General features: G+C 40.8%; 1 long non-coding RNA gene across 1 annotated transcript; it reads right to left on the bottom strand.

Annotated features, from left to right (window-relative positions):
* Positions 1–235: 235 nt before the first annotated feature.
* Positions 236–19,714, bottom strand: LOC122459639. The gene is made up of 3 exons (XR_006280459.1): positions 19,704–19,714; positions 15,964–15,966; positions 236–452 (listed from the first exon to the last, which is right to left on the bottom strand). It is a non-coding gene; the product is annotated as an uncharacterized LOC122459639 (long non-coding RNA).
* Positions 19,715–26,832: the final 7,118 nt, after the last annotated feature.

The raw sequence follows: 26,832 nt of genomic DNA on the forward strand, positions 1-26,832 counted from the left end.
GGGATATGATTACATGATAAACAGGAGTTGGACATGGATTTACAAGAAGACATCCTCTAAAGAAGCTGAATTGAGGCTCCTAATCTCTGGTTCAACGGGGGACACTCCTCCTATAGCCCCCCTCCTTCAACATCATACAAGAGAAGGGTGGAGTCCCATTGGGGAGGGACCAGGTTGGGAAGGGAGAGGGCTGACAGCCTTCCAAATAGGCTTCCTGCCCTCCCTCTGTACAAACCATGTGTCCCTTTACCTAGGGTCTTGGTCTTCTTAGCTCACCATAGCACTTCTCCAAACTCTCCTCTGCTTCCCTCCAAACTGCTCTCTGCTCCAACACCAATCCACTCTACTTCAATTCCTCCAAACCGCTCTCTGTTCCAACACCAATCCAATCTGCTTCAACTCCTCCAAACTGCTCTCTGCTCCAACACCAATCCACTCTACTTCAACTCCTTCTCTTGTCTGATTGAAGCCGGGGGGGGGGGGGGGTTATCATGTGACTGGGCTTCAGGTGCTTTAATTAATTTATAGCAACCTTTCTTCCCTCTACAGGGAATAAGGCTCCCTTCTAACACTCTCCTGCTGCCCTCTGGCCATGCTGTGTCACAGGTTTCACTGATAATTATGCAGTGTTTGCTTCCACAGGAGCGTACTGCATTTTTCTGTCCTTAGTGTACTGCATTTGCTCTATTGGGATTGTGTTTTTTCTACGCCTTCTTTTTCTTCTTGCAAACAAAAATAAATAAACTGAAATATAGCATTGAATCTGGTGACAACTTGAAGAATGTGCAGTGATTTGAATGGCTGAAAATATTTAAATTTAAGTATATGTGCATATATTTTATAGAAATAATAAAATATTTTAGTTTTTTCTAATATTTGTTTAAAATGTAGAATTTTCTAGTAATATATTCTGTTGCACAAGAAAATGTACTATATTATGGATTATACTGATTTCTTAATCATAAAATCCACATGTTTTGGAATGTTGTTTGCTATGCTCTGAAGTTACCTTCTTTGTTTTTCAGCACTGACTTTGGCAGCTCAAAACTGTTGCTGATAGCTGTGATCAACTCCATGCTCTCTCAGACAACTCCATGATTTTTCTATAATAGAGTTTTATTTTTCTTGATTGTACTCAAGGCACATTCCTCGACTGCATTAGAATATAGGGAAATGAAGATCTTCACCATGTAGGTTAGTTTCTTGGATAGCTTTGTCCCATCAGCCCAAGTCATTTAGAACAGACAAGACCAAATTATGTCCACAGTGTCAGTCATTTTCCTGCTGAGCTTGTTTCCACGACTCTTCAGAGATTTCACCTTCCCTGAAGATATGTCTACACTTAAAATGCTACGGCACTTCAGCAATGGGAGGGGTTCCCATTCTCAGGTAAGTAATCCACTTCCCTGAAAGGTGGTAGCTTGGTTAATGGAAGAATTCTTCCACTGACCCAGCATTGTTTACACCAGGGAGGTTAGGCTGACAGAGCTATGTCTTTCAGGGGTGTGAATTTTTCAAAGCCTTGAAATGTAGCTATGCTGATGTAAGTTTTCAGCACAGACCAGCCCTGAAAGACTGAGTGTTGTTCAACTCAAGTGTACTATCAGCTGCTCTTTTATGGGTAGGTTGTGGAGAATATTCTGGGCAGATTTCACCTAAAATATCCTGGTTGCCTCAAAAAACATTCTCATTTTCTATCTTAGTGGTGTCGCCTATACCTAGTGCTTTCCTTTTCTTTTGTGTGGTGATTACTGCCCTCTGTCTACACCTCCCTTATTTTTATTTTACCCAACTTTGATTTTGAATAAAGGGCTATTTAGTTCCTGAAATTGCTTGATTCTTAACTTCAACAGGCTGAGTGATGTAAAGCAAAGAAATTATTGTAGAAGCTTACAGTAGGACAGTAACATCTTTTAGAGGCAAATAAGTAGACAAGGCTGTTAAGGCCCACATAAAATATTTAAGAACTTTATGGTAGAAAATTATTATTTTTCTTGTGAGCTCATCAAAGAGAGAGAGATTTTACAATAGGATCTTCGTCCTCTTTTAAATTCAGTATTATCATCCATAAAGAGTTGACAGGAAAGAAGCAATTTCTCTCAATACAAAATTTGTAAAAGGCAGCCAGACTAGCATGAGATACGAGACTTTTAGGTGCCTGAATAATTTTATATTCTTGGTGATATGGATGAATCTAACACTGGTTTATTAGTAATGCAGAAAGTGATATCTTTGTATACTGTCATTGCACAAAACAAATTGTCAGCATTTAAATGGTATTTTGAATCTTGGAAATATAAGAAGTGAGAGATCATTCCCTCTGACTCTATCCAACAAGGGATTGAGTGTCTCCTGCTGAGATGCTTGAAAGATTGGTTCTTGTTGACTCCTGGTCTGATTTTGGAAGGTTTGTAGTTTTGAGTAACCGATAATTCTTTTGCTCAATGGAAGTTATGAAAGCTGTAACAGCGAGTAGGAGAACAAATAGCTGGGAACTGAGAACAAATAACACTATTAGACTTGCTATAATTAAAGACCTGTTATATTAGTATGAGGTCTTGTGGAAGTAGTTATGCTAAAGGCTGAGAATTAGCAGAATAGAATCATAGAAGATTAAGGTTGGGACAGACCTTAGGAAGTCATCTAGTGTAGGCCTAAGAAGATAACCCCAGGTCACATATTTTGCACACACATTCTGAGAGACAAATGCATATAAGTATACTATGTGGGTTTGGGAAGAAGGGTAAAAGATTTGGGATGCAACTGGTGTTCTCGTCCATACTCCCGGTTCAAGGCCTGGGCGGGGAACTTCGAGTCATAGAAGTAAATGCATGGCTATGCAGGTGGTGTTGGTGAGAGAGTTTTGGCTTCTTGAACAACAAGCTGATATTCCAGGAAAGAGGATTACTGTGCTGGGATTGGCTTCATCTATCAAATACTGGGAAGAGCATCTTTGGACATCATCTGGCTAACCTGATTAGGAGAACTTTAAAGTAGGTCTTATAGAGGATGGTGACAAAAATCTGGCCAATGAGAATCAAGTAATGAAGACAAGAAAAGGGAGCTGATTTATGGAGAAGGGTCTAGAAACCACAACTGCATTAAAAAGACAAAAAAAGCAACAGGACAGTGTTCTAAATATCTTTGATGCCTGTATACAAATGCAAGAAGTATGCGGAACAATCTGGATGAACTGGAAGTTATGGCATATGAAGAAAATTATGACTTAACTGGCATTATAGAGACTTGGTGGGACAACTCCCAGCATTGAAAGATATAGCTTAATCTGGAAGGATATGGGAAAAGAGGAGAAGGCATTGCACTGTATGTCAAGAATGTAGACATTTGCTCCAAGAGGAAGTAGGTGACAGACCTACTGAGAGTCGCTGAGTGAGGATAAAAAAGGGAAAAGAATAGTAGCTATGTTATGGTGGGTCTATTATAGACCACCAAATCAGAAAGAGGAAGTGGATGAGTCATTCTATAAGCAGGTAACAAGATTATCTAACACATGAGCTAGTATTAATGGGGGATTTTTTTACTTCCCTGATATCTGCTGGAAGATTATTACAGCAAAATATAATATGTCCTGCAAGTTCTTATCATGTGTTAGGGACAACTTTCTGATTCAGAAAGTTGAGGAAACAACTAGGCGATTATCCATTTTGGATCTGGTTTTAATCAACAGGAATGACCTAGTTGTGAACTCATAGTTAACTATCTAATAACACATACATTAAATTCTCAACCCATTTAGTACATTTCCATGAACCCAATGTGTCAATTACCTAGAGAGGAGATGTTCCCAGCACATCACTCTCAAGTGAGTCTTTACCACTCACTTTCCTCAAATATCCCTTCTCCTAGCCAGTTAGCAATACTCCTGAGACTTTCAGGATGTTTAATCTCCCACTCTGATCTTCTCAGTATGAACCTTTTATTAGAGTCTCAATTTTTCTCTTGTCCAGTGACAGTTTTTCCTTTGTACGTTGATGATAAAGAATCAGTCAGATGGGAAATGCCAGAGTCAACCTCAGGTGTCACTGTGTTGAAACTTTCTGGGATTATGCATAGACCCCTTCAATTATGTTGAAATGTGTCCCCCTGGTCTGTCTGGACTGCATAAGACCTTGGATGCAACTGTTCTTTCATGATACCTATTTGACCCCAAGTATTAGAGGTGTGAATCCTCAGGCAAACCCCATCACCTGGATTAAGAAATGGGAGATCACGGGCCCTTTTGTCAAAATAATATTTCGGCTTCCATTTCTGATTTTCTTTCATTTTCCATATGGTTGCATTGTTATGAGATTTCTCAGGTTATCAGTAATTGGTAAATTAGATCTGATCCTTCTTCCCATTTTATATTCTTCTTAACAGCTGAACTGGAAAAGCTATTTTCCTGAGGTGTAAACTAAAAAAGCTTTATACAAATCGTCCCACTGTCAAAAATTTTTCATAACGTTCTTTATTGTCCGTATAGACCTTTCCACGAATGTATTTGATTTGGGATAATTTGGATTTAGGGTTAGGGTTAGGATTAGGGTTAGGGTGATGAAAATCCCAATCTATGGCAAATTGCCTGAAATCTGTCCTGGAAAATTGTGGCCGATTATTGCTAAAGACTTCATCTGGAATTCCATGTCTGGAGAAGCTTCCCTCCATGCCAACTATAATTAATTTATTATTAGTACTGTTTATTTCTGGATACAGTGTGCAAATTTCTAGACTGTGTCTATTAAATTATCCTTTGATTGCCAGGTAAATAAATCGGTGTCTACTTTTTTATAAGGCCTTTGTGGAACTAGATGAGGTCTCAATGGCTCTGCCTGTTGGCATGACTTGTATTTCAAACATGAAAACAGTTTCCTACCATGTTAGCAATGTCATGATTGATCCGCGGCCAATACAGCAGCTTTCATCCTTGTTGTTTGCACTTCTCAATTCCTAAATGACTCTCATGGATCTACCATAGCATTTCCTTTTGGAAGCATGTTAGAGAGCTTATTCCTTCGCTCTCTCACTTCCCTGGTCCTTCTCGCATGAACAGAGAGCAACAATACCTGAAGTCCGAAGGTGCAAACAATTTGATGTTTATTGGGGTGAACTTCCAGCAAGCTTAAATCCAAGTTCCTTTTTCCTTATTTTTGAATCCCAACTTACTTCCTGTTTGCCCCTAATTTATATAGTAATATTCTTAGCTATATCTTAACCAATCATTCTACTGCAATTTAACTAACCAATCCTAACATATTGTAACATGATTAGCTAACCAATTATATCCCATCCCCTTAATAAGTTTACACCCAGCAAAATTAATTATACAGCAGACAGAAACAATCACAGAACCAGACAGAGACCATGTAAATAAACAATAGCAAAGTGGGAACTATAATGACAAAACAATACAGAAGAGAGGATTTCACAACTACATCTATAAAGACATAAGGGTTTCCCAGCTGTGTCTATTGATAAGTGAGTTCTTACGAGACAAAACTATCAACCTAAATTTCCTTTTACATCTTCTAGGCTCTTCCCTTTCTCTGGAGGTGATAGATCGGATCCTAACAGCCCCATATTGACTAGTTTGAAATGTGAGGATCTGACCGTTCGCTTCCCAGCTTATGGCTGCCTCTGCTGCTTAGCCAAAGACACTGGCCTAAGAACAGGGCCTCAGATTGTCACAGTGAGAGAAGGGCCTTACACAGATTCTTTCTTGTATACCTCTATTACTAGCTAAATGATAAACATATACCTACATTCTTAGAGTATAGGCCTTTACAGACAGGCCTGAATATCTATATCCTAACAAGGCACATTGGAATTACAACCTTTCTGCCCTTGAAAATCACCCCATCTATCACAGTAAGTTTATGTCTGCAGTTCCAATAGTCTCTTATATTTGGACAGCAACTGCTTATTTCTTCAGGCCATCTTTTAATTATCACTTTTTTAAAGTTTCCTAAATGTTCATCTTTTTCCATTTCCTCTCTCATTTGTTGCAGTTTCCTGTTAGCTATGGGAATTGACTTGACAATCAGATATACATAGGCTTGCATTTCTGTCTCTAAAGTCTTCTCTAGTTTCATGGGAGCCACTGCTCTGGAAAAAGAAAAGGTGGACTTGTGGCACCTTAGACACTAACAAATTTATTTGAGCATAAGCTTTCGTGAGCTACAGCTCACTTCATTGGATGCATTCAGTGGAAAAAAAAGCATCCGATGAAGTGAGCTATAGCTTATGCTTAAATAAATTTGTTAGTCTCTAAGGTGCCACAAGTACTCCTTTTCTTTTTGCAAATACAGACTAACACAGCTGCTACTCTGCTCTGGAAAGTGCATCTGCAGTGAACATGAATTTAATGGGCACATAGGTCACAACCAAATCAATACTTTTGCAACTTTATCATCATTCTTTGAATCCTTAAGGTACAGCAGTCATTTAGCAGTTTGCTAAATAATGCTATCAGGGTTTTGTGGAAATAAACTCACTGAGATCTCTCACAGGCCAACAATATTCCTAAAGGCTTCTTTTTGATATGTGCATATCTGGTTTCTGCGTCAGTCAGTGATTTGCCACTGGTTACCAACAATCCTCATGCTTCTGTAAAATCACTGCACCTAACCTAGATTATGAAGCATTTGCTGAGATTTTAACAGGCCTTCCTGATGCCTAGAACTTCATCACTGGTTCTTGTGTCAGTTGTTGTTTTAAACCTTCCCATGATTTCTCCTGTTCTGCACCCCAATACCATTCATTTCTATTCTCTAGGAGTTTTCTCAAAGCCACTGCTTTGGTAGATTAGGTATGAATTTTCCAAGATAATTAATTATTCCCAGGAACCATAGGACATTTTCTTTGACTGGGGATGTGACATCATTTCAATGGCTGAAATCTTCCTTTTATCAGATTTTACACCTTCATTGTAAATAATGTCCCCAACAAAAGTCAGTTCTGTAACCACTAAAGCACATTTCTCCCTATTTAGTTTGAGGTTTGCAATTCTAGCTGCATCCAGAACATCTTGAAGTCTACGATCATTCTCCTCTTTCATTGATCCCCAGGTGATGATGTCATCCATTGAGGTATCAACACCATTAATATGTTCATAAGTCATATTCTGGTTTTGTGATACGTTTCTGGTGCTGAAGCTATGCCGAGGGGTCAGAATCTGTATCTTCCAAATGGGGTATTAAATGTTTATAGCTTTGAACTTTCTTCAGTTAATTTTAGTTGCCAAAGCCCTGAGGATGCATCCAATTCACTGAAATATTCAGTATTTGCAAATTGAGCCATAATCTCTTCTCTGGTTGGTAGTTTGAAATGTTCTCTTTTTTACAGCCTTATTCAGGTTTCCAGGATTTGCATAAATGGGAGTTACTTTTTTACATGACTAGGGAGATCACCCATTCTGTTGGCTCCTCAGTTTTTTGTATTACTTGCATTGTGCCCATCCTTGCAAGCTCATCCTTGAGTTTATCATGGAGTGAAACTGGCACCTTTCTACATGGATGGATAACTGGAGGGACCTGCTTGTTTATCTAGATTGTATGTTCACCCTGCAAGCTACCCACCCCTTGGAACAGGTCATGATAATCCCGAAAAAATGCCTCATAGCCCGATTATGATTCATTTATCATTCATTGATTCATTATGATCTTGTAGTGAGAGCACCCGTGTTACCAAATTGAGTTTTTCATATGCAGCCAGGACTAAAATTAGTATCACGTCCTTTGGCACTACAATGGATGAGAACCTGTACGTGGCGTTTTTATGGTTGATGCTAGCAATGCACTTCCCTTTCACTGGTATATTTGTTCTAGAATAACCAGTTACTTTTATTTTTGTTGGTCCCAGTTTTGGTCTTATTTTCAGTCTCTCATAATCTTGTTCAGAAGAATATTAACCTAAGCTCCTGTATCCAGTTTCAGTGGAGTAATTGTTCCAGTCCCAGTCACAGGCAGTATCATTTCTAGATCCCAGTACATCTATGAAAAACTCGTTAACCAGATTGTCTTTAACTGAGTGCACTTGACTTTTCTGCATTTGGGATCTGCAGCATTTTGTAAAATAATTATTCTCCCCGACATTTACAACAGAGTTTCCCAAAGGCAACACATTGTTTGGAGCCATATTGTGATCCACACCTTCCACATAATCCTCTGTACCATCTTCCTTCTAGCAGTGGTTTTCATAGCAAATGGTTCCACTTTCTGATTTGTCCTAGTCTGGCTATATTCTTTAGTACTTGGCTAACCCCTTCTGGCAAATTCAGTGCTTTGGCTTGTGCTTTCACAGTTTCTGCTGCCGTGCATATTTGGAGAGCTTTTTCTAAAGTTAAATCTCCTTCATGGAGCAGTTTCTCTCTTAACACATTGTCTTTAATGCCATAAATGATTTTGTCTCTAACCAGAGACTCTGTCAAGTCACCAAAGTAACAGGTTTTAATGAGTTTCCTTAATTCTGTGACATTTTGCTCTTTGGTGTCATCAGTTTTTTGCATGCGTGTAAAAAAAATTGTCTCTCTCAAAGGTTTCATCCCTTTTGCATGCAGGGGTCCTGAAATTTAGTTAGTATTTTATTTAACTTCATGCTCTCCCCTTCAAACTTAAAGTTCTTTTACATATCCAATGCTTCCTCCCCAACATGTAAAAAGATAGATCAGGGGTGATCAACCTGTGGCTCCAGAGCCACATGCAGCTCTTCAGAAGTTAGTATGTGGCTCCTTGTATAGGCACCTACTCCAGGGCTGGAGCTACAGGTGCCAACTTTCCAGTGTGCTGGGGAGTGCTCACTGCTCAACCCCTGGCTCTGCCATGGTCCTTGTCCCCACTCCACTCCACCCCTCCCCTGAGCCTGTAGTGCCCTCGCTCCTCCCCCTCCCTGAGATAGATGATTTCACTTTATCACAGAATATCAGAGTTGGAACGGACCTCAGGAGGTCAGCTAGTACAACCCCCTGCTCAAAGCAGGACCAACACCAACTAAATCATTCCAGTCCGGGTTTTGTCATTTTTCCTCTCCTCCTATGGGTGCTAAATAAAATTCAAATCTCTGTCTGAATTTTTTTCAGGCTCTGAAAAGTTGCCTGACAATTACAGACTGTATGGAGGTTGCAACACATCCATTTTGGCTTTTTTTCCCCTTCTGAAGCTAGTCAAGCTACTATTGTGCTCACCAAACACATGCAAAAGCCTCAGTGCCTGGTGCTCCACATGCTTCTTTGGTGCCTCCCTTTGTCTCTGCTTTCAATTGCAAAGACAGGAGTTAACTTCAAAATGACTGCAGTTTCCTTCTCATTCAACACTTCTGACACAATGTAACGATCTTAGGATTCATTAAATAACAAACCAGTGAAACAGAAAGGAGTTAAACTTTAATAAAACAAACTGGAGAGTGTCTCTGGTGAACTGCTGGACACAGCCATGCAGTGTTCCCAGCCCCTGTCTCCAAGCACATCTCCAAATTCCCACACTCACAACACTGTCCCTTATGAGGGAGCGTCTCCAAATTACAATCTGTCATAAACATATATCTACACCCTGCATTCCCTCCTTCTCCCCCTTCCCTCCCATTTCAGGGACTCCCACTCTCCTCCAGGTCCCTGTTCCCCCCAGCAACACCTCTTGCCCCAGTTTCTGAGTACCTTCTTCCTTCACCTCCCCACCCCTTGAGTCCCTGCTTCACCCACTGCAACTGTCCCATTCCTCCTTTCCCTGCTGCTTTCCTCCCACCCTTACCCCCTCCTTTTCTGGGTTTCCACTTTCCTGCCCCACTCTGCTATTCCTACCCCAGATCTCTGTTTCCCCCTGTAAACTCTCCCTTGTAAGGCTCTCTGATTTCTGTCAGACAGCAGACCACAGACAAGCTCTCCATGCAGCAAGTTAAGCTGCTGCTTCTGATATGTGTAGGCAGCTGCAGGGGGCAGTAGAGAGATACCTCTGCCTGTAGCACCAGACAATCTGGGGGCACTTGTTTTTCTCTGAATCAGGCTTTTCCAGTGTTCCAATTTGTACCAAAATTAATAGGATTCTGTCCATTGATGCATGCCTAGAAGATTTCCTTACATTTTGGACTTGATTGGATGTGGCATTACAAAGTTATGTTACAGACAAGCAAACAGAAAACTTCCACTAAATTGAGTGTAAAGCCTTGCTTCTCCTAGCCAATCATTTAAAAGATCATATTCTCCTTGCTGTTGGAAAATAGAATTTCTTCAGACTAAAATCTAAAAATCTTGCTAGATGTTAAAGAAAAGGTGCAGTTTACAAGTGACTACTTAATGATTGATTCGTTACAAGCTTTAAGTAAGTATAATCTGCAAATTTCGCTTTTGGCTGGTTGTTGCAGCTTAAAAAACACCCTGTCCTTTTTACACTGGAAATAAGGCATACCTTTTATATTTGTGGTAGATTCTCCATCACTGACAATTTTAAAATCAAGATTGGATTTTTTTTTGAAAAGATCCGATCGAGGAATTATTTTGGGGAAATTCTATGTCTTGTGTTCTAATCTAATCTAGGAGATTAGCCTAGATTATTACACTGCTCCCTCCTGGCCTTGGAATTTATGAATCTATGAACTTCACTGTTTGGAGGAAATATACATAACCCACACACACAGATTTCTGCCAGAAGCTGTCTTTGGTTTTGAAGTGTATTCAGAGGCTGTCTTTTGGATTATTGGTGCATCTGATGAAAGAGAAGGCTGCATAGCATCAGGCTGAGTTCTTTTGGCTACAATTAAAAAAGGATTATGAGCCACTGTCTCATTTTAACTTAATGAAACACAGCATGCTGTCAACTAACCAAGGCTCCAGCCTTTCATCCAAGTAAGGGAGCAGTTCTCTCCTTCAAACCACCAGCACTTTAAAACATGGCTAGTTGAAAGGGGCCACAGACCCAGCAAATAAAATTCCTGTAACTCCAGACAGGTCACAAAGGAGCGCACATTTCAGTTCTGCCGAGGGAAAGCCCCCTCTGACTGACAGCTTTCCCCGCTGCCTCATCACCTGAGGTAGAGCAGCCAATCAGAACTGCTGCAAGAAGCAGGCAGAACTCTCTTCTCCTCTCCCACCCCTCAGGAGCCACAGCTGTTCTTATAGGGGGCAGGAGGTGTTGTATTAATTTAGATGGAACAGATGAGCCAAAGGTGTTAACATAACCCAGTCACTGTCCAACATTAAACAGTGTTTGTCCAAGGTTTGGTATACAGAGACCTCAGCCTGCTTAGTATCATGGCTAACATAATTAAAATTCCTCTTATTTAACCTCTTATTACAGATAAAGAAAAGGGGAAATGGTTAAAATGTAAAAGATTAAGTAAGGCTTTTGTTTTAACAACATCCCTTGTTCCCTTTCCCTTCAGCTGGAAAGAGGTTTTAGAAGGAACTCCCCTTTGTTACACAGCCTTGTAGATGGTGACAGACATGGTAATTTCCTTTTGGGGGGAAAAGCTGAGATGAGCTAGGCTGTTGTGGCTGCTGTTGTTAAAGTCCAATCCCATTTCATATCAGGCTGTGTTTGGGATTTAGCTGAAGCTGGCAGGGGTGGGGTGATGTTATCGGGTCCCTCTCTCTGGCCTTGTCTGCTCAGGCCATCTGTCAGGATCAGGATGATGGAGGCCTGGAATTCCAGGAGATCATGGGGGTGGCAGCCACAATGGTGAAGATCACTCCAGCAGCCTTTGTCTGTTCCTCCTCTGCCATTTGTTCTTTCTGTATTGTTCCCTCCCCCAGTCTCTTTCTTTAAGGACCCACAAGGGAGTGACAGGTGAAATAGCCCATCCCCTCATTTATTTTGTCCACCAATTAGGCCTAATATCTGACACACTGATTTTGGTTCATTCATTTCTGGGTCTACATCTTCTGTTTTCACTAAGAATGATTTCACAATAACTCAAGGACTATGTCAGTAGGCCTGTTTGCTGAGCCTAATTCGGTTTTCCTTTCATATCTTTTCACATCAACATTTGTCATTCTAGGTTATTATGACATTTTATAAACTTGTACATAGTTCTTTTAGTTAAGCTTACAAATAGAGTAAACTTGTAGTCCCGATAATTACAAACAGGGGAAGAGGGAGCAGAAATAGTCAAGCAGCTCAGAGCAGCTCCACTCCCTCCTCTCCCAGCCCCTTCCAGCAGCAACAGATATAGATCCTGTGCTCCCCTCCCACCCTGCAATACCCAGCCTGGGAAGAAGGGATTCCTACTGCAGCTCTTACTGCAGACCTTAGAGAGGAGCTGCAGGAAGAGCAGAGGTGAGGCTGAGTGGGCAGAATCAATAGGAACAGGCCTTATGAGAGGTTCTTTCCTTTCTTTATAAATGATAAACCCCACACACACTTTTTTCAGACCACTGTCAGCGGTGCAAACCACAAGAAATGAACCCGAGGCATGCAGCTTGGAGCTAGATTTGGAAGGGTTGGAGGGAGACTGGATCCAGATCTAGTTAGGAGCGCTTTCTGTAAACAACACACACGATGCCACTCTTATTAGATAACATCTGGAAAAGGGAGGTATTGAAAGCACAGAAGATGAGCTATTACCATTTTATTGGCAGACGACATACAGCTGTAGAATATACATGCAACACCATTAATATACAGCCATTGTCTAGGTGAAAGATGGAAGACAACCAGCATATAGTACATTGCACCAGCTTTTGCTAAGTATACCAGAGCAGACCCCCTACCATTATAAGAAATACCAAGGCATTTTTATTGTCCATGGAGAATAGACACGATCTGTTTTCATTAAGGTTTCATTTGGAACATCATCACACATTTTACTGCATGATACTCAGTTTAGTTAGCTGAGAAGGCAGCAGTGCTGAGCTGACCCTTTGGGGATTTGAACAGAACCTAAGTATCCTAGACTTGATGCTTACACAGTTACACTATCTTCTCCAGGAAATTCAAATAATAAAAAAAAATGAATTCCACAGCAATGTTAACTCAGAAAAACTGCAAATCAAATTCTAGAAGAAATGAGCCAAACCCTGACACCTATACAACTGCTATTTGAACACAACCACCTGTGTGGTTTTTGTTCTGCTGGATTCTACAATTAGAAATATATTTCAAATTAAATGCTAAGTTCTGAAGACATGCAAGAAACTTCCTCTGAAGCATCTGGTACTGACCATTGTCAGAAATAAGATACAGGACTTGATGAACTATTGGTCTTACCCAATACACAATTTCTCTATTTCTAGAATTCTGAATACTCAAAAACACAAATATGTTTTAAAACATTATTTGTTAAACAGCTACAAATGACTAACATTTGTGAAAGACATGGTTGTTTTTTTACACTTCACCAACAGCAAATTTGGCCAAATCCAACAAACTTTTCATACGAAATAATCCAACTAGTACTTGTTTCAATTTAAATTGCATGCACACCTTCTTGAAAGGTGTATCATAAGTATTACTTATTATTCTAGTAATGCCTATGAGCTGTCCAATAAAAATATCTAAAGAATAGCCCCAAACTGAGGAGTCAGAACTTTCTGATTCTGATTGAACTTCAAAATCCTAGCTTTTTTCTATAAAGTTGAATACACATCATGTCTATTTTCAAAACTGCAAATATAATGATACTGTATGTCAAGGTTCCTTCCCCACTTGAACTCTAGGGTACTGATGTGGGGACCCACATGAAAGACCCCCTAAGCTTATTCTTATCAGCTTAGGTTAAAAACTTCCCCAAGGTATTAACTTTGCCGCGTCCTTGAACCGTATGCTGCCACCACCAACATTTGTTTTAAACAAATGTAAGGGGACTGTTGCCCCCTTACTAACATTCAGTGGGGGTGTTTTAGTTGCTAGCTCCCAGTACTAAAAAGGGGGAAGGGTCGATGGGGAATCAGGACCCTGAGACTGACAGCCCCGAGGAACAATGGGAGAGGCCAATGCTCCAGGTCAGCCTGAATGACAGGGCAGGCAGGCTAATCAGAGAGTCTGGAGGCCGGGGAGGACCCATCCTCCGTGTGAGCTGGATTTGCCTGGGTTAGACAGCGTGGGGCTGAGCTAAAGAGAAAGCAGGGGCCCAAGCTAAGCTGGGGAGCAGAGCTGTGCCAGATCCAGAGGGACCAGAAAAGCAGCCCAGAGAGAGCAGACCCTGTCCTGGAAACAGAGCTGCAACCCTAAAGCTAGAGGCACAGCCCACAGAGAGCAGACCTGTCCTGGGAGCAGAGCTGCAGCAACCAGAGCCAGAGGGGCCAGAAAATCAGCCCAGGAAGCAGGTCAGTGCTGGGAGCAGAGTCACAGAAGCAGCCTGCAGAGCAGATCTGTCCTGGGAGCAGAGCTGCAGCAACCAGAACCAGAGGGGCTGAAGAAGTGCCCAGGGAGCTGGAGGCAGAGCAGCAGCAGCAGCAGTGCAGAGACAGGGTGGTGGAGCTGGGGCTGGAGCAGTCCAGAGCTGGGTGCAGTGAGCAGATGGGGAGACTGAGGGGGACCCTGGGCAGCGGGCCCAGCACAGGGAGACGCCTCAGCCAAGAGGCTCTGCAGGCCAGGCTTGGATCATAACCCTGACAGGGCGGGGATGGCACTAGGAAGAAGGGTCCTGCCACCTGGAGCCTGAGAGCGTGTGGCCACCACCAGAGCAAGTGTCCAACCCACAGCACCCCTACAGCATAGCCAGAGCTTGAGAAGAAGGCCTGGGACTTGCAGGGAACAGACTGTGAACTGCCCGGACATTCCAGAGACACTGTTTGTGATGTTCCCTGCCACAGAGCGGGTTGATGTGTTTCCTTTAACCTTTCCCATTTTGCCTTATTCTTTTTTAAATTAATTGTTGATTAAATAACTTGCATTTGCTTTAACTTGTATGTAATGGTTAGTGGGTCAGAGGAGTGCCCAGTGAAGAGAGAGTACCCCGGAGTGGGGACACCCTAGCCCCTGTCCTAGGTGACCACAGCAAGGTTGGGGGTCAAGCCCCCCAGGAATCCTGGGCCCAGCCTTGTTGGGGTTATGAGGACTCTGCCAGACAGGAGAGTGGAAGGGGAGTCCTCAAGGGCAGGGAGGCCACTGAATAAAGGAAGTGGGAGTGAGGACTCAGATCCTTTCGCTAGCCCACTTCACCGGGGTAGTGCGGAAGCCATAAAAGTTCTCCATAAGAGCGGGACTATTCCCTCACTGACACAAAGAACAGGGAAAGAGACCACTTGGAGATGTCTTCCCCCAAAATACCACCCCCAACCCCTACATCCCCTTTCCTGGGGAAGGCTTGATAAGAATCCTCACCAATTGGTACAGGTGAACAGAGACCCAAACCCTTGGATCTTAAGAACAATGAAAAAGCAATCAGGTTCTTAAAAGAAGAATTTTAATTAAAGAAAAGGTAAAAGAATCACCTCTGTAAAATCAGGATGGTAAATACCTTACAGGGTAATCAGATTGAAAACATATAAAATCCCTCTAGGCAAAACCTTAAGTTACAAAAAGACACAAAAACAGGAATATACATTCCATCAAGCAGAGCTTATTTCACCAGCCATTAAACAAAAGGAAATCTAATGCATTTTCTAGCTAGATTACTTACTTACTAACTTTACAGGAGTTGTAAGGCTGCATTCCTGATCTGTTCCCAGCAAAAGCATCACACAGACAGACCAAACCCTTTGTCCCTCCCTCCCCCTGCTCCAGATTTGAAAAAATCTTGTCCCCTCATTGGCCATTTTGGGTCAGGTACCAGCAGGGTTACCTTAGCTTCTTAACCATTTACAGGTGAAAGGGTTTTGCCTCTGGCCAGGAGGGATTTTATAGCACTGTATACAGAAAGGTGGTTACACTTCCCTTTATATTTATGACACTGCAGCTCTGAGATATGTTAATGCTGCCCACGATGAATGTCTCTGTGGTTGTCCTCTATATGTTATATTGAAGCTTATGCCAAGAAGCACTCAGACAGAAAGTCAATAAGGCTGCTTCCAGTAGCATAGATACTTGCATTGTTTACCAACTCTTCTAAAACTAATCTGGGGTGTATTTTACATGGATTAACGGACAAAAAAGGGATTTGTGTATATATATTGTTAAATGAAATGTTATATGACAAGATTAACATTAAAACTGAGTACAAAGCTATTTTGTCACATTTATTCAGAGCTGCACAAGCAAGAAGCAGTTTTGACTGAAGACAAAGTCCAATATTTTTAAGTTTGAGCATCTCAGATTGGGCCCTTCTATCCACATCTAGGCACCTAAATTGATGTTTGCCTGCCTTTCAGAAGTATTGAGCACCTGCCGCTCCTATTACAGCTTCCATGGAAGCTGTAGTGTTCAGTATATCCAAAAGGCAGAACACTTTTATTCAGATGACTAGACATGCATGCAGCTGCAGTTGAATTTGAAATTTTGATCCAACAATGATCTAAATGAGATTTCCTCACACATGACTCCACAGGCTCTTCGACAGTGTTTTCCAAACTTGGGACACTACTTGTTCAGGAAAAGCCCCTGGCGGGCTGAGCCGGTTTGTTTACCTGCCACATCCCGCAGGTTCAGCTGATCGCAGCTCCCACTGGCCACAGTTCACCATTCCAGGCCAATGGGGGCTGCGGGATGTGGCAGCTGCTACGTCCCTTGGCCCGCACTGCTTCCCACAGCCCCCATTGGCCTGCAGCGGCGAACTGCAGCCAGTGGGAGCCGCGATCAGCCGAACCTGTGGATGTGGCAGGTAAACAAACCAGCTGGCCTGCCAGGGGCTTTCCCTGAACAAGCAGCATCCCAAGTTTGGGAAACACTGCTCTACGGTATTGATATTTTAACATAAAGTTTTAATTTAACATTATATTCAAATAACTTTTTGTCGTCCCTTTCTGCTTGATAGTTAATTAAGGGCTTGAGTCTGCTCCCATTACATAAACTGGGAGCAGGATCCAGCCCTTAGATTGCAAATTCCTTGATGCAGTGAATATGATTTTAAAGGCCTAGGACATAGTTTTTTGGAAGAATAAATAACAAAAACCTTAGAAACCCCATTCTGCATGGAAAGCCTTACTCATGTGAACAACACTGAAAGTTTTGGCCATGTAATGATTGAATAATCTGATCCTAAGGTCTGCCTGAAAGCAATTAAAACAATGAAATAACAGTCGAGAATAAAAATCCAAGCAAAAGAAAACAAGAATAGAGTTACAGTCCAAGCAGTGCTCCATAAATCTGATTATGTGTGCTTTGTGAATTTGTCAGACACCTAAGGTTATTTTTGTGGTTAAATAGCCCTTTATGAGAGTGATTAAAACTAAAACTTCTTGCAGGAGAAGTGTCACAAGAGAATGCAACATACTTGAAGTCATTCCTCTATCCTGAAATTACAGGGCACTCTCTTTACAAAGCACCCCATGAAAGTTTGCCCTTGATAACGCGAGCCAGATTTTCAGCTAGCACAGTTCCATTGAAGTCAATGGAGCTACACTGAGATATACCAGCTGAAAATTTGGCCAAATTAGTTTATAATGGAAATTCTAACAGACTATTAACTGTAGTACAGCACCATGACATGGTAACAATGCACAGAAACCCCTCCAAGTTGCAGTGGAGATGTGTTATAGGTTTCCATAAGGCATTATTTCCACTGACTATGCAGGCCATCATGTTTCAGACCTTTTTGAAATACACATTGCAATAAAATTCATTTACCTTTCTACCACTCCAAGTTTACTCACAGAATAATCTGTAATGCATCAGATCAGGGCAATGGAATCTTTTTGGTCCTGGAATGGAATGGAATCCTGACTGGTGCTGAGCCCCAAGCATCTGACGCTCTTGAACGTTAGGAGGAATGAATAACACACTCTCCATGTTTTGAGAAATAGTTAAACTCTTAACTTCTTGTGCATATACTGCCAATGAAAGCAGACATAATCGAACCTGAGACCTCTGGATCTTAGTGCATGAGCCTCTACTGCATGCGCTAAAAGCCAACTGCTTGTTAGCTAAGGCTGCAGAGCAGACTCATTTTATAACTCTCTCTCTTAGTGGTCTCAGTGCCATTAAACGGGACAGAACACCACACCCAGAAGGTGTGTGGGTTACACAGGCACTAGCGCAAGAGCATATGCTGTAACTTTTTACGAAAAGAAAAGCAGAAATGTGCCCTTCAGGATCATTACTATGTAACATTAGTATACTAGTAGCACTCAGAGGGTCTTTGGTCTCTGTTGTGTGGGTGCTGTGCCCCATGTTTAAGAAGGATGAATTCAAACTTGAGCAGGTACAGAGAAGGGCTACTAGGATGATCCGAGGAATGGAAAACCTGTCTTATGAAAGGAGACTCAAGGAGCTTGGCTTGTTTAGCCTAACCAAAAGAAGGTTGAGGGGAGATATGATTGCTGTCTATAAATATATCAGAGGGATAAATACCGGAGAGGGAGAGGAATTATTTAAGCTCAGTACCAATGTGCACACAAGAACAAATGGATATAAACTGGCCATCGGGAAGTTTAGACTTAAAATTAGACAAAGATTTCTAACCATCAGCGAACTGAAGTTCTGGAATAGCCTTCCCAGGGAAGCAGTGGGGGCAAAAGACCTATCTGGCTTCAAGATTAAACTCGTTAAGTTTATGGAGGAGATGGTATGATGGGATAACATGATTTTGGCAATTAATTGATCTTTAACTATTCATGGTAAATAGGTCCAATGGCCTGTGATGGGATGTTAGATGGGGTGGGATCTGAGTTACTACAGAGAATTCTTTTCTCGGTATCTGGCTGGTGAATCTTGCTCACATGCTCAGGGTTCAGCTGATCACCATATTTGGGGTCAGTAAGGAATTTTCCTCCAGGGCAGATTGGAAGAGGCCCTGGGGATTTTTCGCCTTTCTCTATAGCATGGGGCACGGGTCACTTGCTGGAGGATTCTCTGCTCCTTGAAGTCTTTAAACCATGATTTGAGGACTTCAATAGCTCAGACATAGGTGAGAGGTTTATCGCAGGAGTGGGTGGGTGAGATTCTGTGGCCTGCATTGAGCAGGAGGTCAGACTAGATGATCATAATGGTCCCTTCTGACTTTAATATCTATGAGTCTACATGTTTTTGTCCCAAGAATTTACAATCTAAGAAGCCAAGTGACAAAGGGAGGCTGGGGCGGGAAGAGACAATCCAGTCTATACATGTTTGCTCATTATTACTAATGATATAATTAAAGGACGTGACAGCTATCCTTATTTGCCCTTTAATTTAGTCATCATTATTTGGTTGATTTCCTACAGCCATTATGGCAGAGTTGAGTCATAAGGAGGAATGTGGTGGTGAAGAAGAAGAAGAAGAAGGCAATAGGATTACGTACCAGTCCCCACTCCTTGCTGTGTTGCTTAATATAGAAAGGGCAGGATTTTGACCAAAGACTGTTCATAAGATTGTAAATAATCAATAATGCTGTAAATCCTTTTAAAAGAAACAACTCCAAAGTAAACTGTTAAAAGAACTAATTCTCTATTCACACGGGACTTTTTATAACAGATTTGCACCTTAGCAACAGAAGTAAATGTTAATAATGTGAAGAAATTATGTTCAAGTGTGACATTGTGGTGTCATGTTTCTCAGCATGAATAGTTATCTGAAATGGCATCAAGCATGATAGAGATTTTTCCAAATACTGCTGCAAACATGAAGTGGCATTTAGAAGAGCTTAGATGAACCAAGCTGAAAAGTAAGATTTCCATCACAAAAGTCCAGTTGAGTAGTTGAGACACTGCTCTCTGAAGTTCTGCAGGTCACTAAGCATTTCAGTCATGTTCAGTAGTTTTCTGAATTGTACATCATTTTTTCTCTAATTATATTGATTTTAGTAAATTGCAGTGTCTTCCTGTGGTGATTTTCAAATATGTACAGCAAGAAATTGGAGTGTGAGCGGAAAAACAAACTCATTGTGCTCCCCTAAGTTATTTTATATCATTAAACCTTTCATGGGGCAAAACAGTAACTTAAACAGAGATGAGAACACATGAAATATTATAGTTATCTCAAAAATAAACAGCAGTTTAGTTTCAAAATGAATATAGCCTCACCCATCCACCCACCAATCACTGGGCAGAAAAAGAAAAATCTTATAATCTGGAGTGCTGGCAGAATATTTGCAATTCGAGTTTATTTTCAGTGTACTAAGGGTATAATTGCCTGTGGCCACCTTTATCTTTATTGTGGAAATGCAGCCAGCAGAGTACAGGTCTCAGCATGTAGTGTGATCTGACCATTCTGATATGATGAAGGATTGAACACTGACACCCACAGTCTCCACAAGTCACACCTTAATAAAGGGAGAGATCCTAAATTGTGCTCCATTCAGCTAATTAGATGTGATTATATGACCCCCTAGCAAGCTGCCAATGTAGCCCCCCTTCTCTAGTTGGGCAAACTATTGAGTACCCATTCATTTTACACTGTTTCACCTGTAACTGTACCAACAATAAAGAAGTAATATAACAGCTGCATATGATGATCATGTTAAAAATAGAGGGCCAGCTCCTCAGCTGGTGTAAATCCATTGAAATCAATGCATCTATTCTGGTTACAGCCACTGAAAATCTGGCCCTGAATTTAGTAAGACATATACCATACAAATGATTTAGAAAGTGCTCAGCTCAGTCATCATAACTCATATGAAATGTTACCCAAACCCTGCCGTTTCTTTGCTGTGGGCACATGAATACATGTTCATGTTATTTTCAGTTAGTTTACCCTCCTGAAGATTTTCTCTCTTATACTTTTTTGACCTTCTGCCATGACTGTCAGACATAAAACAAAACAAAATGATACACTTTATAGTTATATTTAGCTATTGCCCCAAGAATTTTAGGTGTATTACATAATAACTTCCCTATCAATTACAGAAAAGTTTGGAATGATGTATTTAGAAAAATATTTCTATAACTTGCCTTGCCAAGTGTTTGGAAGTCAGAAGCCCCTTTTTTCTGTAACTCAGACACCTTTACAAAGGTACTAAAGGGACACCTCAAACTACTCAAAATTCAAAAAGTTAATTTAAGGTCTGATACTAAAGCCCATACTTTCACTGAAATCGGTGGACCAAATCTCCTCTTGCATACACCAATAGCATCCCACTGAAACCAAAGGCATTGCCTCAATGTAAATGAGAAAAGAATTTGACCCAGCAGGACTACTCCCTGTGAGGCATACCCACAACCGGACCAGGGCCGCTCACTCAATTATGACTCACTCCTTCCACAGAGCCTGAAGTGAGACATCCCTCAGGCATGCTGCAGCACGCTATTCCTGGGCTGGACCCAGGACAGATGACCCCCAGGTACAGGTATTTCACTCTCACCAGAGCTGCAAGTCAATCTGTGCAACAGTACCAGTCTGCTAGGACCCTCTTGCTGCCTCACAATGTTACAGACTTCCTGGGCTTCCAGCCTCCCCTCCATTCTGTGCCTTGCCTATGCCTGCCCCAGCCTTGTTTCAGCACACTTCAGCCTCATCCATACCCTATTATGACCTTGTTTAAGCCCTGTTCCTGAACCCCAGACCTTTGGACGCATACTTAGCTTGTGATTCATTATGACCCCCAGATCCCTTTCTGAAGTACAGCTTCCTATGCAGTCATTTACCATTTTGTTACTTATCACTTTATTATGTTCTAGATGTTTGCAAATTGATTGCTTAATTATTTGCTCCATTATCTTTCTGGGTAAGAAAGTTAAGCTGACTGGTCTGTAATTCCCCAGGTTGTCCTTATTTCCCTATTTATAGATTGGCACTACATTTGCCCTTTTCCAGTCCTCTGGAATCTCTCCCATCTTCCATGATTTTTCAGAGATAATAGCAAATGGATCAAATACTTCCACAGTCAGCTCCTTGAGCATTCTAGAATGAATTTCATCAGGCTCTGCTGACTTGAAGACATCTAACTTGTCTAAGTAATTTTAACTTGTTTTTTCCCTATTTTAGCTTCTGATCCTACCTCATTTTCTCTGGCATTCACTGTTAGTCATCCAATTGCTATTAAACTTTTTGGTGAAAACTGAAACAAAAAAGTCATTTAACACTTCTGCCATTTCCACATTTTCTGTTATTGATGTTCCCCTCTCACCAAGTAAGAGGCCTATCCTGTCCTTGGTCTTCCTCTTGCTTCTAATGTCTTTATAGAAGGTTTTCTTGTTACCCTTTATGTCTCTAGCTAATTTAATCTTGTTTTGTGCCTTGGCTTTTCTAATTTTTTCCCTACACACTTGGGTTATTTGTTTATATTCATCCTTTGTAATTTGACTTAGTTTCCACTTATTATAGGACACTTTTTGAGTTTCAGATCATTGAAGATCTCCTTGTTAAGGCAGGGTGGTCTCTTGCCATACTTCCTGTCTTTCATATGCAGTGGTATAGTTTGCACTTGTGCCCTTAATAATGTCTCTTTGAAAAACTGCCAACTCTCTTGAACTGTTTTTCCCCTAAGATTTGCTTCCCATGGGATCTTGCCTAAAAACTTCCTGAGTTTGCTAAAGTCTGCCTTCTTTAAATCCATTATCTTTATTGTGCTGTTTTCCCTTCTACAATTGCATAATCGTGTTCACCTACATTGCCTTCCACTTTCAAATTCTCAATTAGTTCATTCCTATTTGTCAAAATCAAATCTAGAACAGCATCTCCCCTAATAGCTTTCTCCACTTTCTGAAATAAAAAATTGTGTCCAATACATTCCAAGAATTTGTTGGATAATCTGTGCCCTGCTGTGTTATTTGCCCAACAGATGTCTGGGTAGTTGAAGCCCCCCATCACCACCAAGTCCTGTGCTTTGGATTATTTTATTAGTTGTTTAAAGAAAGCCTCATCCACCTCTTCTGCCTGGGTCTGTAGTAGACCCCTACCATAATATCAGCCTTGATCTACTGGTCCTTTCTGGCCTTAAACTCTATTAATCTCCATGGATGAGGATTTGGACTTAGCACAAAAATCTTATTTCCAAGTTCTTGTTCCTACAATTTGATTACTTTAATGAAATCAGTTTAGATAGCCTTTGAAACTGACCAATTTCTGAAAAGTTAATGGCCAAAAAATGGTTAGTGTTAAAAGCTGAATATAGCTTTACCTAAATAGTTTTTGTTATTGTAAAATTGATTTATGATCTATAATATTACTATTATTAATAAAGGGCCTGTATAGTTATCATCATCAATGGAGCTACAATGTCATAAAACCAGTGTAACACAGTTGAGGGCTAAGCTTTCTGTTTTCATTTATAATTCAACTTCTGAGGACATCAATATAATTTGCAAATACTAGTTCACTTAACCTCTCAAAAATCCACTGAAGTACCAGTGGGTACATATTATTAGTTCAGTTTCATAGATTGTTTTTCCTTTCAGAGCTGAAATGGTATGTTCCGGGCCATATAGCAAATCAGTAGCAAAGCAAGCAATAGAACAGAAGTGACTCCATTTAAATCACTGACAAAACTCCCATTGAGTGCAGAGGGGACCAAGATTTAACCCTACATCTCTTAATTTCTAGTTCAGGCCCTTACCTAAAAGTCGATCCTAGGTGTGATTAAATACTTCTCATTCCCATCTTTTATCCAAACTGAAGATTTGTGTCAAGAGGAGGAACAATAACCATTTTTATACTTGACTTTCATCTTATTATTTTTACTACACTATACCTTGTTTGCTTATCATTGAATAAATTCTTTGAGGCAAAAAAACCTGTTTTACCTGACCATTTTGCAGTGTTTTATAGTTACTGCCTGTGAGACCAATGAAGATTAAATGGTACTAACAGGTACATCCTATAATGAATAAGGAAAATATCCTGAAAAAATTATTGGAGGACCTTTATTATTAGGACAATAGTTGACTAGAGAGAAGGAAGGATGGCTCAGTGGTTAGGACACGGCCTTGGGATGTGGGAGATCCACATTCAATTCCCTACTCCACCCCATACTTCCTGTGTGACCTTGGGCAAGTCACTTGAGCTCAGTTCCTTGTGTGTAAAATGGTGATCCCAGAGAGAAGACAGGCACAACTGGGATAAAACTGTGTATTGAAATATCATGAAAATGAAACCCCTATGATCAAGTCAGACATGGGATCCACATTGTTGACTAGAGAAGATGTATACTTCAGCTAATGAATCTGATTTAAGAATTTTGTAAAGCTCAGGAATTAAAGGAAGCTAAAGCTAAATGTCAAAAGCTTACAAAGTTTAATATGAGAAATGACATCTCCATAAAAGATTTGGAAATCCATTAAATTCTGCTTTATTGAAAAATCATTGATATGATTTTTTTTCAGGTAAACTGACAGTAACCGATACAAAAACTTAACATAACTTTTAAGTTATTTCTGACTGAAAATATTAGACTTGGTTCAGATGGCGCGAAGGGTGGGGGCACAGGGCTCTAGTTGCAGCTCCACAATTCAAAGCCACCTGGTCCCATCACAAGTAAGGGCTGCACTCTGAATTGTGGAACTGCACAGGCTCCATTCTGCCCTACCAGGCTCCCTTTCACATCATCCAGGCATCCAACATGCTGCCTCCTTTCCCCATACACTAAGAATGGGAATAGTGCAGGAAGCAGCAGGGCACCTGCACTAACTTTCCATCATGGGAGAGCTCTCCTGCTCAGGGGGAATTCTCCACTGGCCACCTGTAACCCCTTTAGAACAGCACAAACTGGCTTACGCAAAGTGGCCTTAGACTGCAGAATCCAGCACTGTTTCCATTTTAAATACTAGGGGTATGATTTCCCCCCTCCCCCCTTGAAGATCCATGCATATAAACTCTTGGAACACAGAGGAAGCTCCAGAAGAAAGCCTATGTTCTGACTATTACCTGGGACAAACCAGGTTATTATAGTTCTGTCAACCTGACATCGATCCCAGGCAAGGTAATTAATAAAAGGAGAGTAGTAAAATTAATGCCCATCAACAAGGGCTCATGAAAAACAAATCTTGTCAAACTAAATTAAATTATTTTTTTTTGAGATTATAAGTTCGGTTGATGAAGGTAATAGCGTTGATGCAATATACCTCGACTGCTTGACAGCATTTGACTTGGTACTGCATGATATTTTGATTAAAAAACTAGAATGATACCAAATTAACATAGCACACATGAAATGAGTTTAAAAAATAGTTAAGTAGCAGGTCTCAAAATGTAATTGAAAATGGGGAATCATCATTGAGCTGCTTTGTTTCCAGCAGAATCTGTTCTTGGCCTTAACATTTGTATTAGTGCCCAAGAAAACATAAAATCACCACTGATAAAGTTTGCAGATGATACAATGATTGGAGGAGTGGTAAATAATTAAGAGGGGAGGTCTGGTACAGAGCAATCTGGATCACTTGGTAAACTGAGTACAAGCAAATCGCATGTGTTTTAATGCAGCCAAGTGTAAATATATACATCCAGGAACAGATGTTCTGCTATACAAAACACACGGGAGCTTTTATAAAGAGAGAAGGCAAATACGCCATATTTATTGAAAATACAACAGTTAGCATATGCTTTTCAGTCACACACACACACACACACACACACACACACAGTCCTGCCAGTTGACGTTTTTAATAGTTATCAGTCTGGATCAATCTAGTGGCCAACCAGATTGGTCGCAGAGGGGAGCTGGGCTCAGTCCCCTCAATTTTGATAAATGACATGTGCAGATTGCCTTTGCTGAAGGACCTGTTGGCATGAGAATGCATATTTAAGGCTTATTAAATGTACTAGTTATATGAAAGGGAATGAGGTAATTGTTATATTTGTACATGAAGGCATAGAGGTGAATTTGAATTTAATACTCCAGAGTGATCAGTTAGGTTTTTGCATACAGTATGTGAGCTAAAGAATTAAGATCCATTTCCAAATGAAAAGCTTTATTAACCTATTTTAAAATAGCATATATATGTTATGTACATAGCACCCTTAAAATCAGATTTCATCTAATGAATTGTGAGGGGTTGGTTAGATGGGATATTGTAAAATTCCTCTCACTTTCTGCTTTGAAGTGGTCATCTCTAGTAACAGCAACTGACAGCCATTAGAGACACAAGGTGGGTGAGGTAATACCTTTTATTGGACCCGCTTCTGTTGGAGGGAGAGAGAGAGAAGCTTTCAAGCAACACGCAGCATCCTGAGGAAGAGTTCTAAGTACTTCTAAAGTTTGTCTCTATCTCCAAAAGAAGTTGGTCCAATAAAAGATATTTCCTCACCCTTGTCTCTCTAATACCCTGGGATTGACAGGGGTACAACACTGCATACCTATCATATGCCATGTGATTCTATTCTAACCTATGGTAAATCTGATAATGTATTAGCCATTAATAATAAGCTTGCTGATAAGTTATTTTGGCAACTATTGTTTTCATAAAAGCCATCAGAAAAAGAATGTTGACCGTTCTTTGCACAGCCATGCAAGACACCTACGTTTGATATAGTATTTAGTACAGTGCCATCTAGTGAAAATGTGGTGTAAATCCAATATAAAATTAAAGGAACAATAAAAAGGAGCTTGAGGGTACATCTAGACAGCCCACAGAAGCAAGACTCCCAACCCCAGATGGACAGATTTCGGCTAGCAGGGCTCAGACTAGTGCTCTATAAACTGCTATGTAGACAGTGCTTGGAAGTTGGGGCTCGGGCTGGAGCTCAGGCTCTGAAGCCCACCTCACTCCCTAGGCTTCAGAGTCTCACTTGTTAAATTCTAAAAAAATTTTCCTTGTTACTACCGAGGATCCAGTTCCTGAAATATAGGCTTCAAAACTATAATTTTACAGAGCTGATCTTTTTAATAGATCTTTTTCTAGAAATAATAATGTGTGTGATACTCCATCACAGTTCCAGTGCTACATAAGGTTGCCATAATGGA

Source organism: Dermochelys coriacea, chromosome 3 (genome assembly GCF_009764565.3).
Source record: "Dermochelys coriacea isolate rDerCor1 chromosome 3, rDerCor1.pri.v4, whole genome shotgun sequence".
NCBI lineage: Eukaryota > Metazoa > Chordata > Testudines > Dermochelyidae > Dermochelys > Dermochelys coriacea.